This window comes from Dama dama, chromosome 27, assembly GCF_033118175.1.
Source record: "Dama dama isolate Ldn47 chromosome 27, ASM3311817v1, whole genome shotgun sequence".
NCBI lineage: Eukaryota > Metazoa > Chordata > Mammalia > Artiodactyla > Cervidae > Dama > Dama dama.
The window spans coordinates 37,662,878-37,677,234 of NC_083707.1; the positions used below are offsets into that span (position 1 = coordinate 37,662,878).

At 36.5% G+C, this 14,357-nt stretch overlaps 1 protein-coding gene across 2 annotated transcripts in view; it reads left to right on the forward strand.

Annotated features, from left to right (window-relative positions):
• SMCHD1 (structural maintenance of chromosomes flexible hinge domain containing 1) overlaps positions 1 to 14,357 on the forward strand; it is a 122,877-nt gene that overhangs the window by 16,193 nt on the left and 92,327 nt on the right. The window lies entirely within an intron of this gene.

The window sequence follows — 14,357 nt, forward strand, 5'->3', positions numbered from 1 at the left end:
GAACTCTTCTGTTTCTTTAGTTATATATGTTATCAGCATATTTATTTAGAGTTTTATAATAAAAGTTTTTAAGATCAATACTTAAAAAGTCAAAACTGCATAAATCATATTGTACCCTTCATTGAATGATTCTTTCTGCATTTCCTGAGATGTGTAGGAGTTACGTTGATATGTTGCCTACTGTGGAGTTTTCCCCCTTTTCTTAATAACTTAAGTTTGAAGAAAGCTGTATAGTGTCTAGAGCAGTAGAATGTTTTTTAAGTGGGTTTTAGAAGTCACCTCATACCTCATGCAAAATGTCCAGGGAACCACATGTAGTACTCTGGAGCTCACTGTGGCTCTTTCAGGGATCTGCTTTACAAAACGTTCACAGCTGTTAGGGAGTAGAGTCTAGGCAAGAGTTTTGTATGGGAATATGTTTGTAGAAAATATCCTGAATGAGAATGTCATAGAGGAAACGAAGTATACTCAGAACTGTCAGGGATATAAAGATTTAGGTCCTTGAGATAGGTGAATTCTACTTAGAGCCATGACTCACAGTGGGATTGATGTTTAAGCTATGTTTTATAATTTAAGAAACACATGTGGGGAGAATCTGCTAACATTCTTATTAAGAAGTTAGTATTTATTCATGTCCTATTTCCTTTGCTCTTTGTTATATCAAGGAAAGTCACCCAAATTTAAGGATCTGTCTCAATAATATGTAAAATTAATATACTTAATGCATTTGCCTTCTCATTTCTGAGATTTCAGCGCTCATAGTTTTCATCAACTTTGTAAAGCCTTCCGTGCCATGATGAGAGGCAGTAAGTGAAAAGCAAGGGCTCTGGGATCATTTGGCCTCATCTGAATTCTAGCTTTACTAGTTGTATGACACTGGTCAGGGTACTTTACTTCTCTTTGTCTCAGTTTACATATCTGTAAAATGGGGATAATACTGCCTAAGGTTTTGTGAAAACCAAATGAGTTAGTGCATGTAAAATCCTTAGAGCCTGGCAAATGATAAGCAGTCAGTAAATACAAGCTATCATGGTAGCTATTCGAAGAAGGCATTGGCAACCCACTCCAGTACTTTTGCCTGCAAAATCCCATGGACGGAGGAGCCTTGTAGACTGCAATCCCTTGGGTCGCTAGGGGTTGGACACGACTGAGCAACTTCACTTTCACTTTTCACTTTCATCCACTGGAGAAGGAAACGGCAATCCACTCCAGTGTTCTTGCCTGGAGAATCCCAGGGACGGGGGAGCCTGGTGGGCTGCCGTCTATGGGGTTGCACAGAGTCAGACACGACTGAAGTGACTTAGCAGCAGCATGGTAGCTATTCCTTCTCATTCTTGGCCTCAGATTTTTCTACAACTGTTCTTATTCACCATTTTCATGAGTACATGCCACTTCAAAGATTTATAAAATAGCCATAAAGAAGACAGTGATCTTTCATAGTCTAAAGATAGAATTTAGCATAAGATAGAAATATTCAGTAGAAATGAAAGGAGGACAGATGGCAGATTGGGGCAAAGGGTCAGAAAAAATGTTAGTTAAATCAAGTGGAAGAGTTGAAAGAAGTGGAGCTTTTTAAACCTAATTCATATCTTAGGGAAATTTTAATTTTTGGAAGAAGTCTACCTGTTGTTGGATCTGATCCTAGCTTTATGGATATTGCACCCAGACACACAGTTGTTACAGCGGTCATGTACTCATACTGTCTGTGAGCCCAGAACCATCAGTCCCTTAGCTCAGTCCAGTTTCTGTTGGTGTCGGTTGTAACCCCCCTCCCCCACACTGCTCTAGCTTCTGCTTCTATAGAGAAAATGATCAGCTGTTTTACTGCTTCCAGTTAAGTTTTTTTTTCACTGAATATAAGGATGTTCGTATATAGGGAATAAGCTATGGAAGAAAAGGAAGGATAGCCTAAAAACACAAAGCAGCTGACTCTTGACTGTAGTTTATGTTATAGTAGAGGAAAAGCCTAAAGTAAACCAAAAACTATATAAGCACTTCAGTTATTGATAAGAAAATATCAAGTAACATGTTAGAGCCTGATGGCTGTCTTCTTTAGGTGAGGTGATTAGAAGAGAATCAGAAGAATTGGAAGAGGTGATTTGAGGTTAGATTTCAGTTGAGGCTTGAGTGATTAGAAAAGAAACACCCAAAGTGAAAATCTAGGGCAAGAGCATTCCAAGTAGGACATCAGCAAAGACAAAGACCCTGAAACTGTGATTACCGTGTTTCATTTGAGAGACAAAAGGAAGACCAATGTCAGAGCATTTTGAAGAGGACAGTAGTGGGGGATGAATTGGAGAGTTCTATTTGACAATATTATTTAAAAGTCTCATTCACTTTGATACAACCCTTTCCTCTCTTTTATTTTGAAAAATTTCAAATTAATAGATATATTGTAAAAACTTCAAATAAAAAGCCAGGAATAAGTAAAAAAATCAGTTTTAGCACTCCTGTATCCTTCACCTAGATTTCTGTTAACATGTTGCCACATTTGTAACCTTCTGTTTGTGTGTGGGTGGGTGGGTGTGCACATGCATGCACACAGAACACAGCTTCTCTTTCTAAATCATTTGTAAGTTGCAAAATCGATATTTTACTGCTTGATAACTGTACCATGTTATTTCCTTCACAGCTGTGTTTTCATAAATAGCCATAATATCATTATTACACTCAAGACATTTCTTAGTGATTCAAAATAGCTAATATAATGTCCATATTCAGATTCCCTTTGTCATGTCTTTCTTGCCTCCTTTATTCTATAATTCCCCATATTTGTCTTTCATGAAGTCTTTTTTGTTTTGTTTTTTTAATATTATTCAGGCTAGTTGTAGAACAGTCTACCGGCTGGATCTCCTGAGTGTTCACTGAACACTATTCTTTCCCTCAACATTTTATAAATATTTTCAAACATACAGAAAAGTTGAAATTCTGTAGTCAATATGCAACATATTCATACTAAGTTTCTACCATTGACAGTTGCTTTACCACATCTCTTTTTATACCACTAACCTTTCAGTTTAGTTCAGTCTCTCAGTTGTGTCTGACTCTTTGCGACCCCATGGACTGCAGCATGCCAGGCCTCCATGTCCATCACCAGCTCCCGGAGCATGCTCAAACTCATGTCCACTGAGTCAGTGATGCCATCCAACCATCTCATCCTCTGTCATCCCCTTCTCCTCCCGCCTTCAATCTTTCCCAGCATCAGGGTCTTTTCAGATGAGTCAATTCTTTGCATCAGGTGGCCAAAATATTGAAGTTTCAGCTTCAGCCTCAGTCCTTCCAATGAATATTCAGGACTGATTTCCTTTAGGATGGACTGGTTGGATCTCCTTGCTGTCCAAGGGACTTTCGAGTCTTTTCCAACATCACAGTTCAGATGCATCAATTCTTTTATACTCAGCTTTCTTTATAGTCCAACTTTCACATCCATACGTGACTACTGGAAGATCCATAGCTTTGACTAGACGGGCCTTTGTTGGCAAAGTAATGTCTCTGCTTTTTAGTATTCTGTCTAGGCTGGTCATAACTTTCCTTCCAAGGAGCAAGCGTCTTTCAATTTCATGGCTGCAGTCACCATCTGCAGTGATTTTGGAGCCCCACAAAATAAAGTGCCTCACTGTTTCCATTGCTTCCCCATCTATCTGCCATGAAGTGATGAGACCAGATGCCATGATCTTGGTTTGCTGAATGTTGAGCTTTAAGTCAGCTTTTTCACTCTGCTCTTTCACTTTCATCAAGAGGCTCTTTAGTGCTTCTTCACTTTCTGTCATAAGGGTGGTGTCATCTGCATATCTGAGGTTATTGATATTTCTCCCAGCAATCTTGCTTCCAGCTTGTGCTTCATCCAGCCCAGCATTTATCATGATGTACTCTGCATGTAGGTTAAATAAGCAGGGTGACAATATATAGCCTTAATGTACTCCTTTCCTGACTTGGAACCAGTCAGTTGTCCCATGTCCAGTTCTAAGTGCTGCTTCCTGACCTGCATACAGATTTCTCAGGAGGCAGGTCAAGTGGTCTGGTATTCCCATCTCTTGAAGAATTGTCCACAGTTTGTTGTGATCCACACAGTCAAAGGCTATAGAATAGTCAAAAAGCAGAAATAGATGCTTTTCTGGAACTCTCGTGCTTTTTCGATGATCCAGCAGATGTTGGCAATTTGATCTCCAGTTCCTCTGCCTTTTCTAAATACAGTTTGAACATCTGGAAGTTCATGGTTCATGTACTGTTGAAGCTTGGCTTGGAGAATTTTGAGGATTACTTTGCTAGCGTGTGAGATGAGTGCAGATGTATGTTAGTTTGAGCCTTCTTTGGCATTGCTTTCCTTTGGGATTGGAATAAAAACTGACCTTTTTCAGTCCTGTGGCTGCTGCTGAGTTTGTCAAATTTGCTGGCTAACCTTTAGGTCATTTTTAAAAAATCTGACAGACTTAAAAACTTTTAAAAACATTACTTGATTGTTTTTGGCTGGCTGGGTCTTTGTTGCTATGTGTTGGCTTTCTCTAGGTGTGAGAGCAGTGGCTTCTCTTGTTGCAGAGCCCTGGCTCTAGGTACACAGACTTCAGTAGTTGCAGTGAGGGGGCCTCAGTAGTTGTAGCAGATGGCCCCATAGTTAGGGCGCATGGACTTAGTTGCTCCACAGCATGTGGAATCGTCTCAGAGCAACGATCGAACTTATGTCCCCTTTGGCAGGTGGATTCTCATCCACTAACAACCGGGGAAGTCCAGGTCAACTTATTTTTTGGTTCAGTTCAAAGTAAATTACAGATATCAGTAAGCTTTCTCCTGTTGCATCAAATATTGATATCATTATGTAGAATTCGATTTTTTCTTCTGAAGTAAAATTTACCTTGAAATGCTCCCATCTGTCTTAAGTATATCTTCATTAAATGAATTTATTTTTATGGTCATATAATTCATACCAAAGTTGTGCAGCCATCACAACTAATTCTGAACGTTTTCATACTCCAAAAGAAACCCTGTACCCATTTATAGTCAATGCTGCCTCTCATTGCAATCACTGGTATACTTTGGATAGTTGTTAATCTACTTCAGTTGTGTTTCTTAGGGATTTCAATTAACATTTTAAACAGTCCACTTTGGATAAATGCCAGTTTAATATCAATAATGCACAAAAACTTTGTTTCTATATAACTTTATTCCCCTCTCCTTTGTATTATTATTTTCATATAAACGATGACATTATACCTTATAACCCTGTCAATACAGTTTTATAGTTAGTGCTTTAAGCAGCTGTTTTTTAAATCAGATTGGCAGACAGTTGTAAAGAATACACTGTCCTTTTCTATTTATATAGTTACCTCTACTTTATTCTTTATTTTTTCTTGTATTCAGATTACTTTCTGAAGTCTTTCCAGTTTGTTCAGCAGACTCTTCTTCAGTAGCTATTTCATAGCAGATGTGCTAATGACAAATTCCCTCAGGTTTTATCTGTCAGTGTCTTAATTTCCCCTTCAGTTTTGAAGGCTACTTGTGCTGAATAAAGAGTTCTTGGTTGACAGTCTTTTTCTGGCAATACTTCAAATATGTTAACCTACTGTCTTCTGATTCCATTGTTTCTGATGAGCAATCAGCTTTTAATCTTGAGTATCCCTTGTATGTGATTAGTCACTTCTCTCTTTCACTTTCAAAGTTCTCTTTTTTCCTCTGACTTTTGATACTTGGATTGTGGTATGTATGGTTTTTAAGTTGATTATATTTGGTGTTTGTTGAACTTCTTTGAGGTCTAGATGAAGATTTTCATCAAATTTGGGAAGTTTTTGGCCATTACTCAAATATTCTTCCTCTCCTGTCCTTATGTGGCTCATCTTTGTTTCATTTCTTGGACTGAATAATTTTAATCAACCTGTCTTTAAGTTCACCGATTATTTCTTCTGCCTGTTCATATCTGTTCATGAGTCACCTTATTGAAATTTCTTTTGAGGTTTTCTTTTTTTTTTAATCCAGAATTCATTTGGTTCTTTGTAGTTTCTGTTTTTTACTGATAGTCTATATTTGGTGAAGTATTGTTTTCGTACTTTACTTCATTAGAAATAATTTATTAGTTCACTGAATGTATTTAAAATAGCTGATTTATTTTTTAAATTTTTAAAAATTGAAATATAGTTGATTTACAATGCTGTGTTAATTTATACTGTACAGCAAAGTGATTCATTTATACATATATATATATATATATTCTTTTTTATTTTTTTTTATTTTTTATTTTTTTATATATTCTTTTTTAAAAACAATTCTTTTCCATTATGGTTTATCACAGAATACTGAATATAGTTCCCTGTGCTATACAGTAGGAATAGCTACTTGTTTATAGTTCCCTTGTTTATCCATCTTACGTATACTGGTTTGCATCTGCTAACTCCAAACTCCCGCTCCATCCCTCTCCCACTTTCCACCCTTGGCAATTACAAGTCCGTGCTCTATGTCTTTGAGCCTGTTTCTGTTTTATAAATGTTCATTTGTGTCATATTTTAGATTCCACGTATAGGTGATATCATACAGTATTTGTGTTTCTCTTTTCTGACTTCAATTAGTGTGATAATCTCTAGGTCCATTCATGTTGTTGCAGATGGCATTGTTTCATTCTTTTTTGTGTCTGAGTAGCATTCTATTGTATATATGTACCACGTCTTTGTCATCCCTCATTTGTCAGTGGATATTTAGGTTGTTTCTGTGTCTTGGCTATTTTGAGTGGTGCTGCTGTGAGCATGGGGGTGCATGTGTATTTTTGTCCAGATATATGCTCAGGAGTAGGGTTGCCAGATCGTATGGTAATATGATCTGTTTTTAGTTTTTTGAGGAAGCTCCATAATTTTTCCATAGTGGCTTCATTAAGTGACATTCCCACCAACAGTGGAGGAGGGTTGCTTTTTCTCTACATCCTCTCCAGCATTTGTTATAAAATAGCTGACTTAAATCTTAGTCTGGTAAGTCTAGTTAAGACCTGGGCTTTCTCTGGGACAGTTTCTACTGAGAGCTGTTTTTCCTGTGTGTAGGTCAGATTTTAATATTTCTTGGTGTGGCACATAGCTTTCTGTTTAGAACAGGATATTTAAGTAATGTAGTGTGGCAGATCTGGAAATTAAATTTATCTCCCTTCCCAGGGTTTATTGGAACTTCTCTGTAGCTCAAATGGTAAAGAATCTGTCTGCAATGAGGGAAACTTGGGTTCAATTCCTGGGTCAGGAAGATCCCCTGGAGAAGGGAATGGCAATCTGCTCCAGTATTCTTGCCTGGAGAATCCCATGGACAGAGAAGCCTGGTGGGCTACAGTCTGTGGGGGTGGCAAAGAGTCAGACAGGACTGAGCGACTTAACACGCACCCACACCCATGACTTACTGTTCCTTTTGTCTTTTTGTTGCTTGTGTAGTGACTTCCCTAGGCTAATTCTGTAAAACCTGTATTCTTTATATTGTGTTGCCTCTGAAGTCTCTGCTCAGTTAATCTAATGGTCAGTTGATGACCAGACATTTTTCTTAAGTGTCTGGAACCATTGAGTCTTCCAGCTTTTGCCAAGGGGTTCTGTGTGCACATGGGCCATGTTTTTAATGTTCCTACAGGAAGTGGACTGCTCTGCCTTAGCTTGTAACTCTTGCTTGCACTGAATATCAAAGTCAGCCATAAATGAGAGATTAGGGCCTTCTCAGTACTTTCTTGAATATAAATACAGTCCTGAATAGGAGTGTGATCTTCTTGATTCTCGTGAATGTGTTGGAGCTTTTGAAAACCACTATGGACCTCCCATCCTCCAGCTTTTCCTTCTAAATTTTTGGCCAGATTTGTGTTTTTTTTCCAACTGTTTTCATTGCCTCAGTCAGCTATGATGATAAACATCTGCCCCTGATTGCTTCTGACAAATGACCTAGGGAAAATGCTTTTCACACTGAGCAAGTTCTGAGTTAGGTCAAATAAAGGCAAACCCTGCAAGTGGAGGTTTCTAGGGTATTGTCAGATCCAATAATGGCAGTTCTATGGGGAAGGAACTTCTGGGAAACTCCAAACTTATTCCAGCGACTCCTAGGCTGTCAGTTTTCACCATGACTGCAGGGCTGTTGGTTTTCAAGGCTTCTGTAGAGCTGGTGAGAGGGAAATGGGATAGGGTATGTTAAAACATAACAGAGGTAGCAGTTTTTACCAAAGACTCATCGATGTGTCTTAAATAACCACTCCTTCGATTATTGGTAAGACATTAATATTTGTGGAGTTTTGAGAAAGTTGATTTTGACAATTTTTTCAGTTATTGTTTTTGCTTTTAACAAAGTGGATTTTCATAGGTTCTTAATGTGCCATTCTGGAAGTGATCATTCAATTAACTGGGTTTTGACGAGTGTGTAGTACACTTGTGTAATCCAAACCCCTAAGATACAGAACATTACCTGGATATAGGAAATTTGCTCGTGAATGAGGCACTGTTAGTCATTGCCTTATAAATTAAGTTAGGTACCTAAGGACATTGTTGTATTACTGTTTTTTCATTTAATCTATTTTGTGGAAGAAAGGTGACATTAGTTAGGTCACTGGGTGGCCATAATTCAGGTGTGTGTTGGATCAGTGCTACTTTCTGCACCATCAACTTGCTCAGTAATTGAAACGCTCTCAACTCAAGTCAACCATTTTTGGGAAAATAAAAATAGCATGCCACATGGCTCACTTCCCATGCCATTTTAAGGTTGTAGAAATGGACTTCTAACAGGATTTTCCCTAAAGAAAAAGCTCCTTTGTCTTCAGTATTTTTCTGCGATGAAGATGATATTTCAAGTAGATATTTGCATTTAGTTGAATTTAGAGAATGAGAATGTAACATGTAGCCACCCTACTTTGATTTGGTTATTTTCATTGTGTCTCACAGGTACATTCCAGAGCTCAGTTAGGGATATGTGGCCATTTGTCACTTCTGTGAAGATGAAGCTGTCTTCATTGAACCTGATTTTTTTTTCCCCTCTGGTAGATTTGAGATAGTGAGATATAAATATACATATATATAGTCACTCTGCCATATTTCCTGGCAATCACTTGCATTGTTTTTACTTTCTTTTTACTAATTTGATCATCTCTTCTATTCCTTTTTCTTACTTTCTAAAATTTTTATGACATAGTCTCATAAAGATTTTGCTTCTGTTTTCTAATGTGTCCTCTTATATTGAATCAAGAATAAGAGTGAGATATTTTCTGAGATTCTTTTAGACTGTGATATAAATTTATTTTGAAGGCGGCAACTTTAAGTTCTTCAGAGGAACTACTTCTGTGATGCAAAATTGTTTCTTAAGGTCTTGAATTATATTTATGCTTGTATTTCTCTTCATGAAGGGAGATTTATATTTCCCTTGAGTGTGGGCATAGGAATTTTCTGGACTCATTTACACAAGTATAAAACTTACTGGAAATTACTATTTTTGGCCTTATTTGTTATAATAGGGTTTTTGCTTAGGTTGGGCTTTCATGAATGGAAAAGGAAGCTTACTGCCTGGTCATTATGAATGTCCTTTTCTAATCAGTGAACAGAATTCCTTAGTTTTGAATCAGATTAAGTATGTATATATTGTTTTATCTCTGAGTTGCCCCATCCCAAACTTTTGATATACTTTCCCATATGTGTTTTAAGGAGAATGTTTAGGGGAGGGTATTTTCAGCTTATTTGCTAGAAGTATTGTTACAGTAATTAAAGTCTTTGAACCTATTTAACTGTTTTTTTAGTAGACAGTATGTTCATAGAATTTAATTAGCTATAATTCCTGATTTATGACAGTATATCAATTCAAAACATTTACTTTTAAAGTTTATTTATTGAAAAATTTAATAAGCTGAATAGCCAGAATTTGCCCCCAATCTGATAAGTAGAATATTTCCTGTGACTTACTTCTGTGTCCTCCTCACTTACTCTACCTATTCCTCCACCAAAGTTAACAAGTATTTTGCATTGTTTTTGTTTCCTTTTTTATTAGTGAAATGTGTATATCTAATTTTCCTTGTTTTTGATAATACAAAACATAATCATACTGTATGTTGACCTACAAGGGACTTGCATTTTCATTTAGTGTTAGATTACTAAGATTTTTTACTTGTGTGGGGTCTGTAGTTCATTCATTTTCACAACTGTGTAATCTTTTGTGTACACCAAAAAGAAATCTCACTGTATTTATCGTCTCCAGTCAGTAGGCATTTGACTTTCTCCCCCGATTCTTAGCAGTTGCTGGCAGTATTATCTTATGCATGCACTGTGTGTGGAGTGTTCTGTTATGTATGTTTCCTGGTCCAGATCTACATAAGCTGTTAGGTGAATACCTAGGAGGGAATTTGTAGGTTATAAAAATGAATGTTACTTACAAAGTAGTGGTGAATTATTTTCCAAAGTGATAAATTATAATTTATACTTTAAACCACTTAATAAAAGTTTGATAAAACTCACTTGGGAAACCATTTGGGTCTGGTCTGTTTTTTGTGAGAGGAATTTTTAACTATTGCTTTGATTTCTCTATAGGGTTATAAGTATATTTTGGCTTTCCACTATTGATTTAGTGTTGGTGCATTCTGTTTTTACTAGAAATTACTCAATTTCATTAAATTTTCAATTTTATTGGCATATAGTTATTGGTAATGTTGTAAGAGCCAGTGTTTGATTTGTTTTCTGTTTTCCTGTTTTCAAATTCTTTGATTTTTGATCTTTATCATATATACCCTTCTTATTTTGGGTTTACATGCTTTTTTTGGTAGTATCTTGATGTAGAATCTTAAAAGAGTTTTTTTCTTTTTTTTTTTTAACTTCTTTTCTAAGTTGAGTATTTTGTGTTAAAAGTTTTCTTCTCAGGATTACTTTTACTGTATCCCACAAATTTTAACATGCTTTAATTTCACTGTCATTGATTTTAGTGTAACTTTTGTTTTCCTTGCAGCTTCATTTTTTGATCCATGGATCTTTTTTGGAATGTGGTGCTCAATTTTCAAATGTTCCCAATAGATTTTCTTGCCTTTCTAGTTTAATTATAGTCAGAAAACATGCTCTATGTTGTTTTAGTTCTTTTAAATTTGTTGAGATTTGTTTTATGATGTAGGATATAATCTATATTTTGGTGAATTTTCTGTGTCCCTGAAAAGAATGTGTATTTTGCTGTGGTTGGGAGTAGTGTTCTGTAAGATTCAATTAGATTCTATCAGTGAATGATATTGTTCAGTTCTTTCTTTTCCTTGTTGATTTTCTGTGTAGCAGTGACTTAGAGAGGGGTATTGAAGAACTCCACTTATTTGCAGGTTTGTTGATCTTCTCTTTTCAGTTTTCTGAATTTTTGCTCTGTGTATCTTTAACTTGTGTTATTTTGTTTATGCACAATTAGGATTGTTAGAACTTTTCTGTGAACTGACCCTGTCATCATTTTATAATGCTGCTGTATGCTGTGCGTAGTCACTCAGTTGTGTCCTACTCTTTGCGACCCCATGGACTGTAGCCCACCAGGCACCTCTGTCCATGGGGCTTCTCCAGGCAGGAATACTGGAGTGGGTTGCCATACCCTCCCCCATAATGCTGCTATGTCCCTGTAATTTCTAGCTCTGAAGTGTATTTTATGTGCTACTGTAGCCATTCCAGCTTTCCTTTGGTTCATGTTTGGTGTATCTTTTCATATCTGTTTTCTTTTAAAATACCTATATCATTATGTTTGTAATGAGTTTCTTACAACATATGGTTGGGTCATTTTTAAATTCAGTCTGCCATTTTACTGTAATTATTGATACATTAGTACTTAGATATGTCCTGTGTTAACTTTTCTATTTGTTCCTTTTGTTTTGCATCTGTCTTTTCTGGGCCTTTTTGTGGTTTACTTGAACATATTTTGCTATACCATTTTCTTTGTAGTGTTTTTTAATATATCCTTTATTTTTTGATGGTTGCTCCAGGGAATACTCTTAAGTATGGACATTTGCCACTTAAAGTGAATTACAGAAATTTCACCAAATTGTTTAGGTATTTTAACTCTCTCCCATTGATTATTTAGTTTTAAGTGTTACTGCTACACACATTGAGAACTACATCACACAGCGTTATTTTTATTTCAGTAGTCTAATGTAATTTTAAAATCTCAAGCAGAGAAAAGTAGTCTGTTTTATTTACCTGCATATTTGTTTCATTGTTCATTCTTCATTTCCTGGTGCTACTCTTATTGTGTGTATGTGAAATTTGCTCAGTTGTGTCCGACTCTTTGTGACTCCATAGACTTTACAGTCCTTGGAATTCTCCAGGCCAGAATACTGGAGTGGGTAGCTATTTCCTTCTCCAACTGTTTTATTAACTTTGTCTAATAGTCATATATTTCCTACAGCTTCATTGTCATTAGTATTAAACTGATAACTCTTTCTCCAACCTTTTAATCTACTGTCTCTTTATGTTTAAAGAGTTTCTTTTAGGCAGCATTTAGTTGTGTATTGAAATTTAATGATCTCTGCCCTTTAATGGAGATGCTTAGACCAACTGGGCTTCCCTTGTGGCTCGGTAAATAATCTGCCTGCAATGCAGGAGACCTGGGTTCCATCCCTGGGTTGGGAAGATGCCCTGGAGAAGGGAAAGGCTACCCATTCCAGTATTCTGGCCTGGAGAATTCCATGGACTGTATAGTCCATGGGGTGCAAACAGTTGGACACGACTGAGCAACTTTCACTTTAACTTTCTTTAGACCAGTTACATTTAATATGATTATCAGTATGCTTGGTTGCCATCTTTGTTATTTATCCCCCCTCCCCCGTTTCCCTTTTTTCTGCCTTATTTCAAATTGAGTATATGTGTATGTGTGTCTCCATTATTTCCTTAATTGATTTATTAGCTGTTATTCTGTTGTTTTACTGGTAATTAGGATTCATAGTATGCATCTTTAATTTATCACAGTTCTACTCTCTTAGCAGATTTCAGTTGCACAATACAGTGTTACTGGCTGTACTTATGATGTTATATACATTAGCTCCTCAGGGCTCCTCATCTTACTGCTGAAAGTTTGTGCTCTTTTACCAACCTCTGTTTCCCACACTCCCCAGCCTCTGTCAACCAGTTTTCTGCTCTGTTTCTATGAGTGTCTTTTTAACAGTCATTTTCTTAAAAACGTGGTAAAAATACAGCATTACATTAAAGTGTATTATTCAGTGACATTAATTATATTCAGTGTTTTACAACCGTTACCATTATGTAGTTTCAAAATTTTTTGTGTTCCCCAAACTGGAACTCTGTACCCATTAAACAATAACCCTGTATTCTCTGCCCCTCCACCTGCTGATAACCACAGTTCTACTTTCTGTCTCAGTGAATTTGCATGTTCTTGGTACCTCATTTAAGAGGAGTCATACAATATTTGTCATTTTGTTTATTTCATTTTGTCATTTGGTTTATATCACTTAGCATAATGTTTTCAAGGTTCACCCATGTTGTAGCTTTTATTAGAACTTCATCCCTTTTTATGGCTGAATTATGCAGCTATACTACGTTTTTCCATTCATAGGTTAAAGGACACTTGTCTTGTTTTTACCTTTTTTTGCATATTGTAAATAGTGTTGCTGTAAACATTCATATACAAGCATCAGTTTGAGTCCCTGAGGCAGTTTATGTTTACCCACATATTTACCATTTCTGGTAGTCTTCATTCCTTTGTTTAAATTCACAGAATAATTTTCATTTCTGAAGGTCTTTCAACAGTTTTTGTAATTCAAGATTGCTGTCAGTAAATTTTTTCAGCTTTTGAATATCTGATTAAGTCTGGATCTCTCCCTACTCTCTTTCCCCTTTGAAAGAAATTTTTGTTGAGTATAGAATTTTAGGTTGACTCTGGTAAAAAATTCTGCCTGCAATGCAGGAGACCTGGGTTCAATCCCTGGGTTGGGAAGATCCCTTGGAGAAGGGAAAGGCTACCCACTCCAGTATTTTTGGCTGGAGAATTCCATGAACTGTAGAGTCCATGGGGTTGCAAAGAGTCAGACATGACTGAGCAAGTTTCACTTTCGCTTTCTAAAAAATTTCAGTACGTTAGAAATGCCACTCCCATTTTCTACTGACTTGCATATTTTACAATGAAAAGTCTATTGTCATTCTTATCTTTGTTTCTCAGAATATATGGTGTCTGTTTTCTCTGTCTCTTTAAGATGTTCTTTTTATTGTTGGTGTTATATACATTGTGTGTGTGTGTTGGAGCACTGTAAATATGCATACATGTTCTGTGGTTTATTTGTATATTGTGTGGGGTGTTTGTATATATGCATTGTGTGGGGGCAGGTTTATGTTTTGTTGTGTGGAGATTGAGTTTGTGTATGGCAGTTGCTTTATTGTTTGTGTGCTTTGTTTTGTAGGTCTAGTATGACATTGTTTGAC